A 19870-nucleotide genomic window follows, 5' to 3' on the forward strand; every position below is an offset into this window, starting at 1 on the left:
TCATGCAGAGTTGTGAATGATTCTGATGCCTTGTCTGAGAGTGTGGTGTCTGCAGAGAATTTGAGTGTGTTTAAAGCATGGTATGATGAGCTGTGTGTATGATAAAAATACCTCCTAGATAAGTCTTTGACTCCATGGGGTCTTGGGTAATAATAATAATAAAATTGTTTTGAACATGGTCTTATTCTGTTGTTTATTTCTAAATTTACTTTGCCATCTTCATTAAAAATTCCTGCATAAATAGCCATAATGTTTTACCTTTTCTGTAAGTTCCACATTCAGAAGCAGTTGATGTTTGTAGTGTTCCTGTGTGTTTTCATATGTTTTGTGTTTTTATTGCTAATTTATATGGTAAATTTATTATGACTGTTATTCAATTATTTAAGAAATTCTACAGACTTTAACTGGATTTGTTAAGTAGGGCTTCATCTGCGTAAAACAAGAAGCTAAGTTTGATATCTTTGATTCTTGTATCAGGTTTATTTCATAATGTGATCAGTATATGATAATTAATAACATTATCAACATGATAATTAATAACAGTGGAGGTAGCGCACTCATGTTTTATACCTAATATTATGTCAAACCATTATTATTATTATGATTATTAAGTATATGGACATCCCCATCAAGTCAAAAGACTGAATGACTATTAACACACAATGTATTAACACACAATGCAATATTAACACACAATATAAGCATATATCTTTCTAGTGAGGTTACTGCTTTAGTCTACGTGACAGACACTAATGTGGAAACAGAGATGGATGAATTGGAGGTTCTCCCAATATTTCAGAATCTCAATGTAAATACAGCTGTGATTAAAAGGGATATCAGCAAGGGTTTTGCGAGAATGTGAAAGAGAACTGGCAATGCCTTTGACTTAGCTGTTTAATTTAAGTCTCAGCGCTCTCGTAGATTTCCAAGGGAGTTGAAAAAGGACACAATTATTCCTTTGTACAAGGGAGGTTCTAAGACTGCAGTATAAATCAATCAATATCTCAGCCGTGGTGGTAAAAGTATTAGAAAAATTGGTAAAAAAAGAGAGTTCAAGAATGGGTAGATAAAAATATGATACTGAATAAGGATCAACATGGCTTTGTGAATGGTCAGTCATGTCTTAGTAATTTACTAACTTTTTATAATAGAGTAACAGCTGAGTAGAATAAAGGAAATGGCTACACAATCATTTTGCAGGATTTTGCAAAGGCTTTTGGCAGAATACTACATGGAACTCAGTTACACAAATTAGAAAAAATATGGATGGATATTATACTGGTTAAATGGATAAGAGGGTGGCTGCTGGACAAATATGAAAAAAGTGATGTGTGGAGTTGCAGAATTGAGACAAAAATAGGTGGCTAGTGGTGTACCACAAGGTTCAGTGCTGGGACCATTGCTGTTTATTTTATACATAAATGATATAGGAAATAACCTGAAAGGAAATATTCAGTTGTCTGCTGATGATGTGAAATTAGGTAGAATAATAGTCAATCAAGGCGATGGGGAGAGCTTGTAGGACAATTTAAATAGGCTGTCCTTATCTACAAAAGTTAATGGGTGTGAGTTTAATGTTGAGAAATGTGAAGTTATGCATTTTGGGATAAATAGATTACAAGCTGTGTATCACATTGATGGCACTATACTCCAAAAAATAGATGAAGCCATAGATTTAGGGGTGGTGGTAAACAGAGGACTTATTGCTAAAGTTTAGAGGAATTATTGTTAAAGTTTAGAGGACTTATTGCTAAAGTTGCTAAATTAGTCCATAAGATTACATGGCTAGTGAAGAACACATTAACAAGTAGAAATAAGGAAGTTGTAATTCCTCTTTATAAGTAGGTTTTTTAAAGAAACCTACATCTGGATTACTCTGCTCAAGTCTGGTCCCCTGGGTTTCTTGGAGATGAGGAAGTGGTGGAGAGGAATCAGAGGCAAGTGACCAAGATGGTCAGAAAATCTGTGGAATGTTCCCTAGGAAGATAGATTGAAGATGTGTGGATTGCAGAAGTTGGTTGATAGGAGAAAAAGAGGGGATATGATAGAAACATTTAAGTTGCTTATAGGATAGATCCAGGGGGAAATGTTTCAGCACTTGGTTAGAGGGACAACAACAAGGAGTCATCCCTGGAATTTGAATAAAGGTGTGATCAGTAGAGGTGTGAGGACAAGATTTTTTGCTTGGAGAGTGGTGAATGAGTGGAATGGGTTGCCAGAGTCAGTTGTGAGTGCTTTTCTATTAATGGGTTCAAGGAGAGGTATGATAGATTATGTGGATAGATTGGGTCTCCTGCGATGAGTCTTCAGACTTCATGGAGGTGCTCGTATTATAATAATAATAATAATATCTATCATACATTTCCTTAAACCTCTTCACTGTTGGGGTTCACAACCACCTCTGTCAACCCATTTCACTCATTCACCACTCTTCAAGAAAAGAACCTAGTCTGCACACCCTTAATAACCATGCTATTAGAACAGCTTCCAAGTTTAATCTCTTGTTTTCCCCCCTATTCCCCATTTATTGAAAAATTTCTTCTGTGTCAATCTTATGGTATCCCTTTAGTAATTTATAAGTTTCTATCATATGCCCTCTCCTTGGCCACTCAACTAAACTCTGCAACCCACATACCCTCAATATATCCTCATAGGGAACATTCCGCAGACCTGTCACCAACTTGTCTCTAAATCCTCTTCACAACCTCCTGATCACCCCAAGAAATGCAGATGGCCAAATCCTGACAGAGTAGTCAACATGTGGCCAAATCATAGCCTATAAAGAGGAATAAAAACCTTCCTATCATTACTTATCAATGTGCTCTTAATCCTCTGAGCTATTTTACAAACTTTTGCAATATGTCCTCTGATGAAATCTCTACCCCTCACCCCCTAATCCCTAGCCTCATCAGTTTCCTGTAAACTAGTATCATGAATATGATACAAAGTGTATAATCTTCTCATCCTAAAGTGCATTGACTTTTGACAACATTGATTGACAACCATTGTCCTTTGCCCATACTGCCAACTTATTGAAATCATCTTGTGAGATTATCTACATCGCCTTATCAACTAATGCCCTACCTAGTTTTGCATCATCAGCAAACAACTGAATGCACTCCTTCAAATTTTCTTCTATATCATTAATATACAAATTAAAGAGTAGTTGTCCTAGTACAATGTCTTGGAGCACTCTACTAGTAACCTCATTCTCCACCAATTACCACCCCTCTAATGTCTGTCTATTAGCTATTCCCCCCCCCCCCCCATCCATGCCACCAGTCTCATATCCATTCCATTTGCTCCAAATTCTGTAATACCTTTCCATGTGGTATTCTGTCAAATGCCTTTGCAAAGTCTCCAGCAGTATCATGGTGTAGCCATTTACTTTATCCAATTCTGCTGTCACCTGATTATAAAATGTGAATAAATTACTGAGGCAGGATCTACCTTTTTTACAAAACCATGCTGCCCCTATAAAGTATCATATTCCTATCCACCCATTCCTGAATTTTATTTTTAACAAACTTTTCCAATACTTTAACCATCACTCCAGATATACTAATTTGTCTGTAATTTTCTACTTCTGTCTTGGAGCTACCTTTATGTAATGGAACTATATTACCATCTTTCCACTCCCTTGGAAGCTTGCCAGAGCTGAGACTTAGATTAGACAACTTCATCAGAGACACTGCCAGTTCACTTGCACATTCTTGTAGCACACACTCAGACATACCATCCAGGCACACTGCTGTATTTACATTGATATTTTTCAATATACTGAGTACCTCCAGTTCATCTACCTCAACGCTCACATCAGTCTCTGTCACCTCAGTAACTGCAAAGTCACGACTTGGATGATATACCCTTGCAAAGTGATCACTTAGTAACTAAACTATTTCTTCTGCTTCTGTCACTTTCCTACCATCAGCACTGAGTAAAATTATCTTTCCATAATCATTCTTTCTCTTACTTGTTACACAGTGAAAAATACTCCTTTTGATTTACTTTGACCTGCCTAGCTGATTTTCTCTTGAAATTTGATTTAGCCTTCCTTACCATACTAGTTAACCTTCTTTTGTTGGCTAACTAGTTAACCAACAAAACTTTATACTGCTCATGGGCATGCTGATCACCTTGTTGTTTATATTCCATCCACGCTTCTTTTTTTTGCAGCTCCTGCTTCCAAAAGTATGTATGCACTCTGATACCACCTTGCTCCTTGACCACTTCCCATTCACTAATGGCATTCATTCCATTAGTTTTTTATGTCATGGCACTTCTCCAATTTGTCTCCTAAATTTGTCATAATCACCAGCTGTGTAATTCTGCATAAATGACTGAAATTTCCACACGTTGAGTAACCTCCCACGACAAGACTGCATGGATAAATTCCATTTCCATTTTGCCACATGCTCTTTCCCCTTTCCAGTCTATATCACCATAGTTGAAATCTTCCATGATAATTGATAATTGCTTGGCCTGCACCACCCATTTTGCTAATCTGCTGATGCATGTCATGCACATTTTCTTCAGCTCCCCCCCCCCAGGTCTATATTATTATTATTATTATTATTATTATTATTATTATTATTATTATTATTATTATTAAAATATATAGTAGCAACCAACAATATATTTTGTGATATTGGTCTCTATCTCATACCAGAAGGTGTGAGATAGAAATCAAATTTCACTGCTTCTGCTATATTCTCTACAACACTTTTTTTTTTTGAGAATCTTGCCTAATATTCATAGTATCAGTGGCTTCATTCTTTTGCTTCCTGCACGAGTCACATTTCTTGTATCAAAAACTCACTATCAAAATATTTCTGAGAAATATTACATTCTCTCTCTCATACCACAAACCATTGACTCTCAGCAATGAATACTTTAAACATATGCTACACTACACTACACTAAATCCTGCACATTAATATCAGTCAATATTGATGTCTTGGTTGCTATTTTTCTCATATGCATCGGTACCACAACAAAAAACATTTTTGAAAGTGTATCATTTAATAGTAGTTGATTAAACAACACCACGTAACAACACATTCAAAAATAAACAAAATACTGCCAATTATATATAGCAATATCGCTAATATCTAGTAAAAATAATTACTTATCTGAGTAGCATGTGTATGGCTACTAAGGATGGTTTGGAGTGTATTCTTCAAACCATCTTCCTATATGTTCCTAATTTCTAACAGCTAACTTACAACTTAAATATAGACTGTGCATTTTTGTGTATAATGTTGTATAACTGTATATCTGACCACTTATCTCTTGTCACCTTGACATCTGTTGAAAGTTTTCCCACTTGGTTATACTATAAACTAAAGTTGCCAAGAAATTATATTCTTGGTTTAATTCTTTATCCAAGTGTAAGCAAACAAAGTTTGCATGTGAAGTAACTTCATGACTAGGCAACTTGTATATAGAGGCTAATAACTTCACATCACTTCTGGCATTATTTTTCTTGAATATTTTATTATTATTATTCGTGACACCTCCAAGGAGTCCATAGACTCATTGCAGGAGGACACCCACTGTACAACTCTTTGTCTTCATCACTACACCAAACTCTTTTCTACCACTGTGCTGTCACTGCTTATTTCATTTATGAATCAAAGTAATTACTCCAAATATCCAGAACAGTTTCAATTTTCATATCATCTCTGAACCCTTTTACTTTAATCTCCCCTCCTTTTTCTGACATTTTTTCCAATAGCATCCATCCTCAAAAGGCATTTGACATGATACCACATTGAACTTTGTTAGGTAAACTGCTACAAATGGGATGGATAGGAAACTGGTGCTATAGATAAAAGGATGGCTGATGTACAGATACCAGAAAGTAGTATATGGAGATGCAGAATCTAGGTGATGGCAGGTGACTAGTGCTGTGATGTAGGACTCTGTGCTTGGACCACTGCTGTTTAATCTGTACATAAATGATAAAGGAAATAATCATTACTACCGCTGACATGTAAGGCACCTTCGTGCAAAAAGTTTTTTGGTACCCCCTCCCAAGTTAATTTTTGCCACCCTTGATAAAAATGTACAAAAAGATTTTAAACAAATATAAATTTTAAATAGATTTATCAAAATTAAAAAAAATCTTGTATATTTTTACTTACAGTTCTTGAAGATCAGACCATCTTTTTATAAATACTACACCAACAGAGAGTTCCAATCATGATCAACACATGTACAGTAATGAAATTCTTCACACAGCCATTGGGGACATTATCACGAACATTCCACTATTTTGAATATTGTGTTCATATTACTACAAAGCTTTAATGTAGAGAATCAACAGAAATACAAAAGGGTGTTTGTTGTGTTTGTTTGTTGTTCAAGGTGATGTAGAGAACTTGCAGGATGATTTAAATAGGCTAACAGCATGGGCAGAACATAATACTGGATGTCAAGTTAATGTGGAAAAGTGTAAAGTTATGCATTTTGGGATACGAAGTAACCAGGATGGTCACAAGACTACTTGGTTATTGAAGAACACACTAACACACAGAAATAAGGCTTTATAAAGCCTTGGTACAACCACATGTGGATTACTGTGCTCAGGTCTAGTCACCTGGGTTTCTTGGGTATGAATGTGGATAGGATCCAGAGATGAGCAAATAAGATGATGAATGGTCTGTGGAATTCTTCCAATGTTGATAGATTGACGGTTTGTGGATTGCAAAAATTGGTTGATAAGAGGAAAAAAAGGGAGGGGGGGGAATATGAGAGAAATATTCAAGTTTCCTAAAAGATTTTTTAGGATTAATACAAAAGAAATGTTTCAGTACTTGACTAAAGGAGGTCATCCCTGGAAGTTGGGTAAGAGCGTGATTAACAAGGACACGAGGACTAGAATTTTTTTGCATAGAGAGTGGTGAATGAATGGAATGTGTTGCCTGCATCAGTTGTCAAACAAAACCATGGCAAAACCAAGGTTTTGCCTTGGTTTTGTTTGAGTTTCCTGCCTTGGAGTAATTCAAGTCAGGAATGATGAGTCTTGTAGTGGTCTTGTAGACCACTCAGATATTTTGGAGAAGTATTCCTCACTTTAATAGTATCTCAGTAAACCTTGAATCTGGTCTGGGTAGTGTCCTTTTCCATAATGCATACCATTATACGCCTGAAAGAATGTGTGATTTTTTTTTTTTTGAATTATTGGATACTAATACAATTAATGTAAAGCCATTAGTCTCTGTATACGATCAGCCTAGTCATGAACATACTTTATGGGCAAACTCTTTTTGCTTATATTTTAGTAAAGGACCAAACAAGAATATAATTTCGTGGCCTTGGTAGGTTTAATTTAATCTAAGTGAAAATCTCTTTATATCTCATAATATGAGGATACATAAAGTTTTTCTTGACATTATGTATCCTCTGTTGTATATGCTGCCTAAGGTACAATTTAATTGCTATGCCAAGGATTGTAATCATAGTGTTTCTAGTCTGTATTTTTCCTTTTTTCTGTCCTATCTGTCTCTTACCTCTTTCATACAACAGTCTTACTTTCTAAGAATCCTATGAGATGAGACCTCAAAAAAAGGTTGAAAGGTATTTTAAAAGTAAAAAAGGTATTTTTACTGATGAGACCTCAAAAAAGGTTGAAACCGGTCTGGGTAGACCTCCCCTCATAATGTAATGACAGTATTACATCTCCTAGGAGCTGTGTTTTACATTATGAGAGAATATCAAGAATAGTGAGGGAGCTTGCTCCACCTTTGCTTCGAATTGCCTTCGCCGATAGTTTTTCGGCATTGAAACTCATAGATCGTAGTTATCGATCTTGACTTTCACTTACTGGCTATATAAAAACATAGGATTCTTATCCATTTAATATCTATTCAATTGCCAGAAAACCAGCCTTTTGGCTTTTTATTTTAATTACAGTCTTACTTTCTGTTCTCCTTCACCCTTCTTCATCATGCATATCTAAAGTTCTCATTTTACTTCACAAGCATGCGCATATACATGCAGGCAAGCACACACCTGTGCATGCACGTGCACACACACACACACACACACACAAACTCTTCATGTCTTGCCTCATCTTCACCACCTCTGCTTTGAAAACTAGCATATAATATTATCTTGAAATATTGTATATAATACAGTGATATATATATAATCCAAAGTGACCATCCATTTCAATTGTTTTTGTAAAAATATGAAGCTATAAGTATGATAAAGGGTATATATATTTTCAGATGTTCTCATGAAAGGAGAATGCTCCACTAGAACTGATACATGGAAATTAATGGGAAAATATGTAGCAAATTACAATGTTTCTGATACCTGTTTGAAGACAGGTAAGGAAGTTATTAAACTGTGCCTAATCTCAATCAAAAGAATTTACTTACTTTTACCATATTATTGTAAATAAATAGTTAATTTGTCTTACAACTTCTTTTATCACATGCTCTATCTTCATAATTGTGATTGCAGTCTTTCTTATCTCACATTCCTTGTTTCTGTATTTTTTTTTATTAATAGTTTTATCAACAGATTTCCATTTTTCCAGAGCTATGGGATTTGTCACAAAAAACCCATCATGTTCACTGTCTTGGACTTTTTAAATTTATGTGATAAAAATAAAGTAATAATTCAAAAAAAAAAAAATCCATATTGAGAAATACAATCATTTGATGGTAACTGACCATTTTTCCAAATTTTTGTTATAAAGACATCAGAGCAGAAACATCATCCCCATATCAATTCAATAAAATCCTCTCACCAATTATACATCACTGCATTTGATAGGTTTTGCTTACTACGTTACATCATCCAATCCTTTTGGCTCACAGTCTGTAAATTACCTTATTCATTAACATCTGGATTATTTTTCAGATGCTAATGAATTTTTCAGTAGTATTTTCTACTTTTCTTTACCACGATCAGATTATTTCTACTCTTCTGCATCTATTTACTCTGACTGAATTAGTGAAATAATTCTTGCTGGAATGAGGGCCTTCATTCTCTGTTCCAGTCAAAATCCCTTCCCTTTATTTATACCTTAATTTTCCAACAAATTAACCAGTAGAATTCAAGAAAAAACTTTATAATGTTGCAAGTCATTTCAGATAAAATATAAGCTTAACCCTAAGCCTGAAGCTTAAAAAAAAATCTAAGTTTCAAATGGAAAATGCAAAACCTCACTTCCTATGATCTGTTTTTTCCTTTCCTTGCAAAAAGCTATTGACTATTTTTTTGTGGTGGGGGGGGGAGATCAGAGGAAGCTGTCTTCTTAGAATTATTCTTCTGTATTATTATTATTATTATTATTATTATCATTATTATTATTACACCCTCCACGGAATTGACAGACTCATCAGGGGAGGTTCCTTCAACTGACAACATATTTATCATATAGAATCTTAAAGTCCTTAACAATACATTCTGGCAATGCATTCCATTTGCTGACAATTCTCCACATAAAAAATCTACTCCTCATACCCTTCTTCACCATACTTTTACATAACTTCCACGAATGACCTCTGGCTCTTCCCCTCTCACCTTCTACTCTTTTTATAATCTCCTCTGGATTAATCTGATAAAATCCTCTCTCTAACTTAAACATCTCTATCATGTCACCACTCTTCCTCCCATCCACCAAACTCTGCAATCCACATCTCTTCAACCTCTCTCCATAGCCAGCATTCCAAACTCTTGATATTGTCATAGTCACTCATCTCTGGACATTCTCCAACATCTCCACATCACATTGAAAACCAGGTAACCAGATCAGAGCACAATAGTCCAAGTGTGGTCTGACCAGTGCCTTATGCAGTGGCACAGCAACTTCCTTATCCTTGCATGTTAGAGTACTTCTTATCATAGCAGCACTACGATGTGCAACCTTTGCAACCCTAGCAATATGCCCTCTAAACTTCAGTCAACTGTCAACCATCACTCCCAAATCTCTAATCTCATCCACTTCCTGCAGTACAGCACCATCAATATAGTACACAGCCTTATATTTCTGCACTCCAAAATGCAACACCTTGCACTTAGTGATATTAAAACTACAACCCCACTCTTTTGTCCAAGTAAAAAAAGTCTATTTAAATCTTCCTGAAGGGATTCAGCATCAACAGTGCTACTTATACTTCTTTCCAACTTTGCATCATCAGCAAATATCTGAAGATCCCCAGTCAGTCCACTTGATATATTGTTTACAAACAAGTTAAACAGCAAGGGCCCAAGAACAGAACCCTGGGGCACACCACTGGTTACCCTTTTATGAGACACTGCTCCATCATACACAACCTACTGGTCGTTCAGAGGGAAAATCTCTGATCCATCTAACCAATGTGCTGTCTATTCCATCCTCTACAGCTTGTACGTTAACTTATCATCTTGTACGTTAACTTATAATCTATCAAACTCTTTTGCAAAGTCTAAGAATATCACTGTATATGATTCTTCTGTTATCTAACACACTTGTCACCTTATCATAAAATGCAAGTAAATTACTGAAACAGGACCTACCCTTTACTATTCCATGCTGACCTTCATAAAGAATGCCATGTCAATCAACCAAATTCTGTATTCTATTCCTCATCAATCTTTCCAACACCTTGACCATAACTGCAGTTATACAAACTGACCTATAGTTGGAGACTTCTGTCTTAGAACCATGTTTGTGGAGTGGTACTATTTTGGCCTCTTTCCACTCCTTAGGAATCCTACCCACTGCAAGACTTTCATTAAATAACCAGGTCAAGGGCATAACCAACTGTGGTGCACATTCCTTAAGCATACATGGTGATATGTCATCCATTCCTACAGCCTTATTCACATCTAACCCAACCAACATCTGATACACTTCTGTTTCTTTCACTTCCAATTCTCTTGATACTTGCTTCTCTTCTATTTATCGTACCAGACAATTTAGTTAGTCTGATCCCTTTCTGCCAATGTTAGTCTGCCATAATTCTTCTTCTTCTTGCTTGCCATGCAGCAGAAAAATTCCCTCGAGTTAACCTTGGCCTGACTAGGCAATCTACTCTCATACTTCACCTTTTCTTTCTTTACCATGCTCTTCACCTTCCTAACCTGCACCTTATACTCTTTCATGGATTTGATCACCACTAACTGTCTTGTACCTCCTCTATAACATTTTCTTTTCCAGCACATCTTGCTTCGTTTCACTATTCATCCATTTCACTCCTACTCTATTTACTCTGTAATCCTCGGTATGCAGTCATACTTTGCTTTTGTCAGATACTGCCTTGTGACTTTCCATGCATTGCCAACATATTTTGTACTCAGCTCATCTACCCAATATACTGATGCTAACTGACTACAGAGCTTCCTATAATCACCTGCTTTATACTTGTCATCATAGCACTTCCACATGTATCGATTTTTGGCAGTGACCTTTTCTTGTTTCATCACTTCCGAAACAAGTACCTCATGATCACTCTCACCATTCGGCAGCAGTGTCAACACTTCGTTAACAACTACATCTTGTAAAGTTATCACCAAATGCAAAGCATTAAAGCCTCTGGTTGCTTCAATCGTGTGCTGCTTAAGATACTTTTCTCTTAGAAATTCCACAAACTCGCTCTCCTTGTTCTCATACAGTCTCCTCCTTCCACTCTCTATTCCTGTAATTAAAGTTTCCCATCAGGATCACCTTTTTTCTTTTACATACCCAACTAATATGCCTAAATATTTCACAATCAGTATTCTCTGCATTCCCTGGCCTACAACAGCAGCATCCTATCAGATATACTAACCTGTTTATTTCAACTTCACACTACACAGATTCAAAATCTGTGCATGCACTATCAACTTCCACACTTTGCGGACACAATTCCTCTGCAATCATTAACAGCACTCCGCCTCCTCTTTTCACGTCTCTATCCATCTGGAAAATTATATATATCCTTCTAATTCTATTCCCAACAGTCACATCCTCCTCAGACAACCAAGTTTCACTTATTCCAATTACTTTTGGGCATATCATCTCAATTAATGCCACAAACTCAGCTCTCTTTTTGAATGCTCCTTACATTTGTGTATAAACATAACAAATGCTGTGTGTTTGAGGCCATCCTACCAGCATCGATATTCTCTATTCTAGCTGCTATACTACACCTCTCTCTTTGGTTTGACCACTCCCGTTTCCCTGATATTGACTGTGATTTCCATTCTTACCTGTCTCATCCTCATCTTGTGCTGCTGCAGCCACATTTTTAAACTCATATCCATCTTCCTCCTGCTGTCCAATCTGTTGATTTGTGCTATCCTGTTTCACAGGTAGACTCTGATCATTTGCTACATTAACTTCTTGACTCTGTGAACTTCCCTTCAAATTCACTCCACAGATTTACAAATTGAACCCCTTTTGCCTCGCACAACTCTACCATCTTATTATTCATTATCTCTGCTCTCCTTCTCAATTCACTGTTATATCTGGGCAACACCCCTATGACTTTCCCAACAACACTATTTCCCAACTATTAATGAGTTATTACATTTTAATTATCCAGGTGGACACCTGATGATATTTCAATGGCAAGGATTGATGTTAGGTAGATGAACTGGAGGAGAACAGGATATTACAAAATCTCAGTGTGAATTTTGTCATGGTATTGGATAGATTCTTTCACAAATAAGGGAAGAAATAATTAACTACTGTTAATATCTTCATAGCTTGCAAGCCCACCAGTTAACCGGTTACCATCAGTATGGATTTTTCAATTTATTATAACAGATTCTATGGTGAATACATTATGGAAACATTTGAAAAAATTACAGATTGATGTATCATTTGTCTGCTTTCTTAAGAATGGATTGAATGTGAACTAATTTTCAAGAGTGGCAGGATAGACACCAGTCAAATCAGAGAGAATAAAATAAATGGGCAACATAAAAGAGGAGTCAATTCTGTAGCACAGATCTTTGAAGCATCCAGGGAAATGTCATCATGACCAGGAGACTTTTTCATATCTGGTTTGGATAATATTCTTCTGATCCCTTTTGGGCAAGAAATAAAAGGAGGAATTGAATGGTTTGAATGACGTGTTTCGAATGGTGGAAATGCATTTATCAAGATCATGTAATGTTAGAATTAGAGGGAAAGTGGTCAGAAAATTGGCTTTATTTCTGGATAACAATGCAAAAAAACATCCAAGTGCAAAAGTGAAAGCAGAGTTTAAAAAATAAATAAATAAACTTGAGGCCCATAGCTTTGTCAAGAAAGCATAACTGCCATTTGCTCATGATAAAAGGCAAATTTCTGCTTTTGATCTTTCAAAATCAGTTTTTGGATGTTTTGATAATCTGCCTGGAGCTAGTTAGCAATATTTGGAAAACAGAAATGTTATCTGGAGATTTTAAGCTAGTTATAATATGCTGGATTCTTCTCTTGTACAATCTTGGAAATAAAGGTTAGATAAGGGGTAAGAATTTAAATCGAAATAGAGAATAATGTACACATCCCAATAACAATTGTTTAGTACTGTATATAGTGAAAATTATCACTGTTATTATTAATGCCAGCCCTGCATGCAGTTAAAAGACTCACCATGAGAGATGCATGCCACACAAATCTCATGTTTGGACTTAATTCTTTGTTCAGATGATTGAGAACACTAATTTAAGGAAATGGGACAAAGCAATAAGGAATAACAACCCACTTTGTACTCTTATAATGGGAGAACACATGCAGATAAGAGTAGCTGTATTTCTCCATGATAAAGAAATCAATTCTAGGACATGGTCTGAATTTTCCAATCTGACCCTTCCAAATACATCCATGATGCAGTTCGAAGAGTCACTAATGATGAGGAGATCAATAATGTTAGGAGAAATAAGATTTCTATGATTCTGAAACAAATATGAACAATTTTGTGAGATTTTTGATGCCTTAGACTTAATTGCATTTAGAAAAGAAGTCACTGGAGTTGTAAATATTAAAATTTCAAAGGAAGGTTACTTTGTACAAAAGTAACGAAAGTTACACTTGAGGAAATAACTTTTAAAGAAAAGAAACAAAAAAGGCAAGATGTCCAGTGGCATTATTAGGTAGTAAATGCAGTATATGAATTTGATAGAATGAGGTAGAGAAATTTTTAACTAAAGAAGATCAATAGAGGATATTCTGAGTTTGAAACTATATGAGACAGTAGTGTGCAACATATATTAGAATAATTTATGTTGAGGATCATCAAAAAAGATGTAATAATTGAGAAAATTGAAATAAGCGATGCTCAAAGAAGCTGAAATCTGAATTTGTTTTATTACTATTACTATTATTACGGGCAACTCCAGGGAGTCATTAGACTCATCGAGGGAGGCCCCAAATCATATTCATCACAACTATTTGACATTCATACAGTATCTATCATACCTCGCCTTAAACTCATTCACTGTCACAGCATCCACCACAGACTCAGGGAGCGCATTCCACTCATTCACTACTCTAAAAGTAAAGAACCCAGCTCTAACACCTTTACTAACCACACTTTTGCCCAGTTTCCATGGATGTCCCCTAGTCCTTCCACAACCAGCCCTGTTCTCAAAAATATCTTCTGAATTAATTTTATAGAAACCCTTCAGTAATTTGAATGTCTCAATCATATCTCCCCTTCTCCGCCTATCAACCAATTTTTGCAACCCACAAATCCTCAACCTGTTCTCATACGGTTCATTCCACAGACCTGCTATCATCTTGGTCACTCGCCTCTGGATCCTCTCCACCTCCTCCCCATCAAGAAGAAACCTAGGTGACCAAATCTGAGCACAGTAGTCTATATGGGGTCTTATCAAGGCTCGATACAGAGGAACAGTAACCTGCTTGTCTCTGCTTGTTAACGTATTCTTCAGCAACCAGGTGATTTGATGAGCTGTTTTGGTCACTTTTGCAATGTGTCCCCTAAATTTCAATTCCTTATCTACCAACACTCCTAAATCTCGTGCCTCATCAATTTCCTGGAGCACGGTTCCACCAATGAGTAAACTGCCGCCAATCTTTTCACCCCAAAATGCATAACCTTACATTTTGCCACATTAAACTGACATCCATTCTCCTTAGCCCAGACCTCCAATCTATCCAAATCATCCTGCAAAATTTTGATGTCATCTGCATTCACTATTGCCCTACCCAACTTCACATCATCCACAAACAAATGAACTGTTCCTCTCAGATCATTTCCTATATCATTTATGAACAAATTAAACAGCAGTGGTCCAAGAACAGATCCTTGTGGCACACCACTAGTCACAGGCCGTCTTGTGGACTCTACTCCCGAGTAAACCACTCTCTGATATCTCTCCGTCAACCACCCTGCTATCCATCTCACCAACCCTATGTCCATTCCCATATGCTGCAATTTACTGATTAGAATTCCATGTGGAATCCTGTCAAAGGCCTTGGCAAGGTCCAGTAGAATCACCATAAACCCATTACCCTTATCCAGTTCAGCCGTCACTGTGTTATAATACGTGAGCAAGTTACTGAGGCATGACCTACCCTTCACAAAACCATGCTGTCCCCGATATAGTATCCCATTTTCTTCTATCCAATCTTGTATTTTCCTCTTGACTATTTTCTCTAAGACCTTGACAATGATTCCTGATATGCTAATCGGTCGGTAATTTACAACAGAAGTCTTGGAACCACCTTTATGCAGTGGAACTATTTTCCCCTCTTTCCACCCGCTCAGGACTAACCCAGACCCGAGACTCAAATTAAACAAAATGGTCAAGGGTACTGACAATTCTTTAGCTGCTTCTCGTACAACACGAGCTGGTATACCATCCAATCCCACAGATGTATTGACATTGAGGTTATGCAATAGACTACTCACCTCCACTTCATTAACCACAATTCCCGTATAATCTACTGGTTTATTCGTTTCTGCAATGTCACCACCTGGATGATATACTTTTGCAAAGTGCTCACTCAGTAACTCAACTATCTCAACTGATTCAGTTACCTCCCTACCATCGGCATTCTTTAAAATCAATCTGCCATGTACATTTTTCCTTTTAATTGCTACATATCTAAAAAACTGTTTAGGATTCTCTTTAGCCTGCATGGCCAATGTTCTTTCGTAATCCTTTTTTGCTTTTCTTACCACACTCGTCACCCTTCTGGCCTGCGCTTTATATCGTTCATGTACCTGCCGGTCACCTTTCTCCTTAAATTCCCTCCATAGTTGTTTCCTTTTTTGCAACTCAAGCTTAATGGTGTTATTCATCCATTTAACCCCTACTTGATTTATTATTCGGACACTAGGTATACAGTTTGCATGAAGCCATTGCTTCATGCAAACACTTCTTAACTGCCTCCCATGCACTATCAACTTCTAGTCCTTGCAGTTGTACATGCCATGGCACTGAACCAATCAAACTCCTAAGCTTGTCATACTTTCCAGTCCGATAATTCTACATGTACCCTGTCTTAATTGAAAATTCTGCACCTTTAGCCACCTCCCAAGTTAAGACCCTATGATCACTCTCACCGATTGGTGGCAATGTGGTCATATTTGTTACAGCCAAATCCTCAGATGTAATTACTAGGTCAAGCACTCTCTGACCCCTAGTATTTTCCATTACATGCTGTCGCAGATAGTTATCCCTTAATAACCGCATAAAATCCAGTTCCTTCCTCCCGTGTGTCCTCTCCTCACTCCAATCAATGCAACTATAGTTGAAATCTCCCATAATAATCACCCTCCTTCCACCCATTTCTTCTATTTGCTTGTGCATACTGTCACCACCATCTTTTCCATCACCTGGTCTATAGCAGCACCCAATTGTATATTTAGTTCTGCTAGCCACAATCTCACACCAAATGGCCTCAAATGTGCTCTTTTCTCTATCCTGCAATTCAACTTCTATTCTCCTTGGCTGGAGCTCATCAGCTATCATCAACAATACTCCTCCCCCCATTTTATTCTCTCTGTCATTCCTGAACACACTATACCCATCACATTCAATCCCACTAGTTATATCATCTACAGTCAGCTATTTTTCACTAATACCTATAACCTGTGGTCTGGAAGTGCCAACCATGGCCAAAAACTCCTCCTTCTTGTTCCTAATACTCCTAGTATTAGTGTACATGAATTTAAGACCCCCATTAGCCCCAACCCTACCTTGATGCCTTATATTAACTATCCCACTCAGATTTGTTGTCCTTATTTGCTCTGGCATATTATATTCATTCTTACATTCAACTGCCTCCATAAGGACTGTATCTCTACTCCCCCCCCCTAACAAATTTAGTTTCCCTGAATTTGCACATCCACTACATTCAGCAACACTTTCTCAAGTCTTCTTACACTGTAACCATTCAAATGCAAGCCATGCATCTTATATAGATCCTTTCGCCCATCAAACTCACTCCACACATCCACAAATTCCACACCACTCGTCATGCATAACCCACGCATAAAGTCATTTGCAATTATAGCCCTCCTTTTAAACATTTCACTGTCATACCGTGGCAAAAGACTAATCATTCTAACTCTCTCACTCTTTTCTTTTGCTACCTCAAACAATTCATTCAGGTCTTCTATCATTTCCAGTTTATCTCCTTTCAAATCATTCGTACCTGCCACAACAATCATTTCTTTCACCCTTTCCTTTTGCTCTCTAATAGACGCTGTTACGTCCTTTATGGTCGCACCAGGTTGGTACGATTTTGTCAAATCCTCTACTAACACACCTCGTACTAACGAGTCTCCATACAGCACTCTATCCTTCATTTTGTTCATGTTCACATTCATACTCTATTTTTCCTGTCATACCTTTTATTATTGGTTGGTTCATTCAGTCTACTTTTGTTCATGCACTCTAGCTGCTGTTTTGCCCTTTCTATCGCACTATTCAACAACGCGATCTCACTCAATGCATCTATCTCATATTTTTTGTTCTCTGAGAAACCATTTATACTATCATTCACACTTTCTACATTCACACTCTCACAATTTTCATGTACAACCTTGCCGTTTCTTGTCATATCCCTATTTCCTTCATTCTGAAGGTTGACAAAAATATCACACTCACGATCCGAAATACACTTCAATTCCGCATTCTCCCTACATTTTCTACACACATTCAATCCTTTATTATCATCTAACCACACTCCGACCGCACTCCGCAAAGCGTACATTTCACAGCTAGTACACTGACTCATTTCTTTTATGCTACCATTCTTTGATAACGATGGCGAACCTTCATTACTGGCCGCCATTTTCCTTCGCACAGGTGCCATATTTATCTGTAACGTGTTTTGTCAAAATTATACGTTATAACACACCAAAAATAGACGCACTAAAATACGCAAGGCAAACAAAACAAAACTACACAATATTAAGTAATTTGTATCGATAACTGAAAATGATACTTATCTTATCTGGAGCTTGCACGAACACTACACATTACAAATACATCTAGCGGCGACTTCCCGACATAGATTATGTTATAAAACACTTTAGTACACTAACCACGCTAATAAGGCTCCAATAATATACCAAAATTAAACACTTAAGTCCATTAAATTGAATCCAAAACACCAATAAATCAACAAAAAACACAAATCTCTCAGGAGCTCTCCGGTAGCACGTCCGTTCACCAGCTAGCCTCGACACCCCCCCAATGTTTTTTGAGAGGTGTATGGGTATGGTTCTACAGATTGCTGATGGAAATGATCAGCACTGAGTTTAGAATTATGACTCATGTATTTGTGAGGTTAATCTGGAATGTTTTATAATACTTCCCTTTTTGTAACATTTCTTTTTGTTTGTCTTTTCATGATTGTTGTTGTTGAAGTTGAGGTGAAACTGAGAAGGGTGTGGCATATGTTCTAATGGAGTCTTTATTAATCCCTATATATATATATATGGAGAATTTTACCAAACTCCTCTGCAAATTATGATCACAATACTAATTACCCCCTCATCCATCTTTGTTTACTACTATTCGGACAGTTCCATTCTAGAAGAATCATACCAGCATAATTATTCAGTAACTGACCTGGAAACATCAACTTCCTAATGTCTTGGGAAGCTTAAACTTCAAGGAAGTTGAAGCTAACAGTATGGATCGAAGATTGACTCTCTTGGAGCACACCACTGGTTATCCTCCCAAAAAAGGAGGGTAACCAGTGGTGTGCTCCAGGATTCAGTTCTTGGCCTCTGCTGTTTAACTTGTTTGTAAATGATATGTCATGTGCATTGACTGAAGATCTTCAGTTGTTTGCTAAAAATACAAAGTTATAAGTAGCACTGCTGATGTTAATTCCCTTCAGGAAGATTTGAATAACTTTTGACTTGGAGAAAGGAGTGGGGTTATAATTTTAATATTAACAAGTGCAAGGTGTCACATTTTGGAGTGCAGAAAATAAGGCTGTGTGCTACATTGTTGGTGCTGTATATCACAGGAAGTTCAAGATTAGGGGATGATTGCTGCTGTGATAAGAAGTAAAATGATATGTCGAGATAAGGAGGTAAATGCCTATAGTTGAGAGAACTGTAGCTGGCAGAGAGCCAAGAAGAATCAATTCATGTTGAAGGGGAGAAAATAATAAGGGATGTACGAATTCATCACCAACATGCCAAATCATGGGCTTTATACATAAAATTTTCCTATTGTTATACAAGCAAAATAGTTACCACTTTAAAAACCAGAATGCTCATAAAAGAAAAGTTGTTTTGGAATATTGATATTTTCTGGCGGCTGTGTTAGACTTGGTTATAAGCACTAAAAAAGGAGGGGGGGGGGAGTTCTTAACGAAAGCCAGTTTGTGGAATCCACAATTTTTTGCTTAATACTGGCTTGGCATGCATTTTGGATTGGTGTGGGGAATGTGTATTTCCATATCAGT

This window comes from Typopeltis vanoorti, chromosome 1 (genome assembly GCF_054136105.1).
Source record: "Typopeltis vanoorti isolate ZY-2024b chromosome 1, IOZ_Tvanoo_1.0, whole genome shotgun sequence".
Taxonomy (NCBI): Eukaryota; Metazoa; Arthropoda; class Arachnida; order Uropygi; family Thelyphonidae; genus Typopeltis; species Typopeltis vanoorti.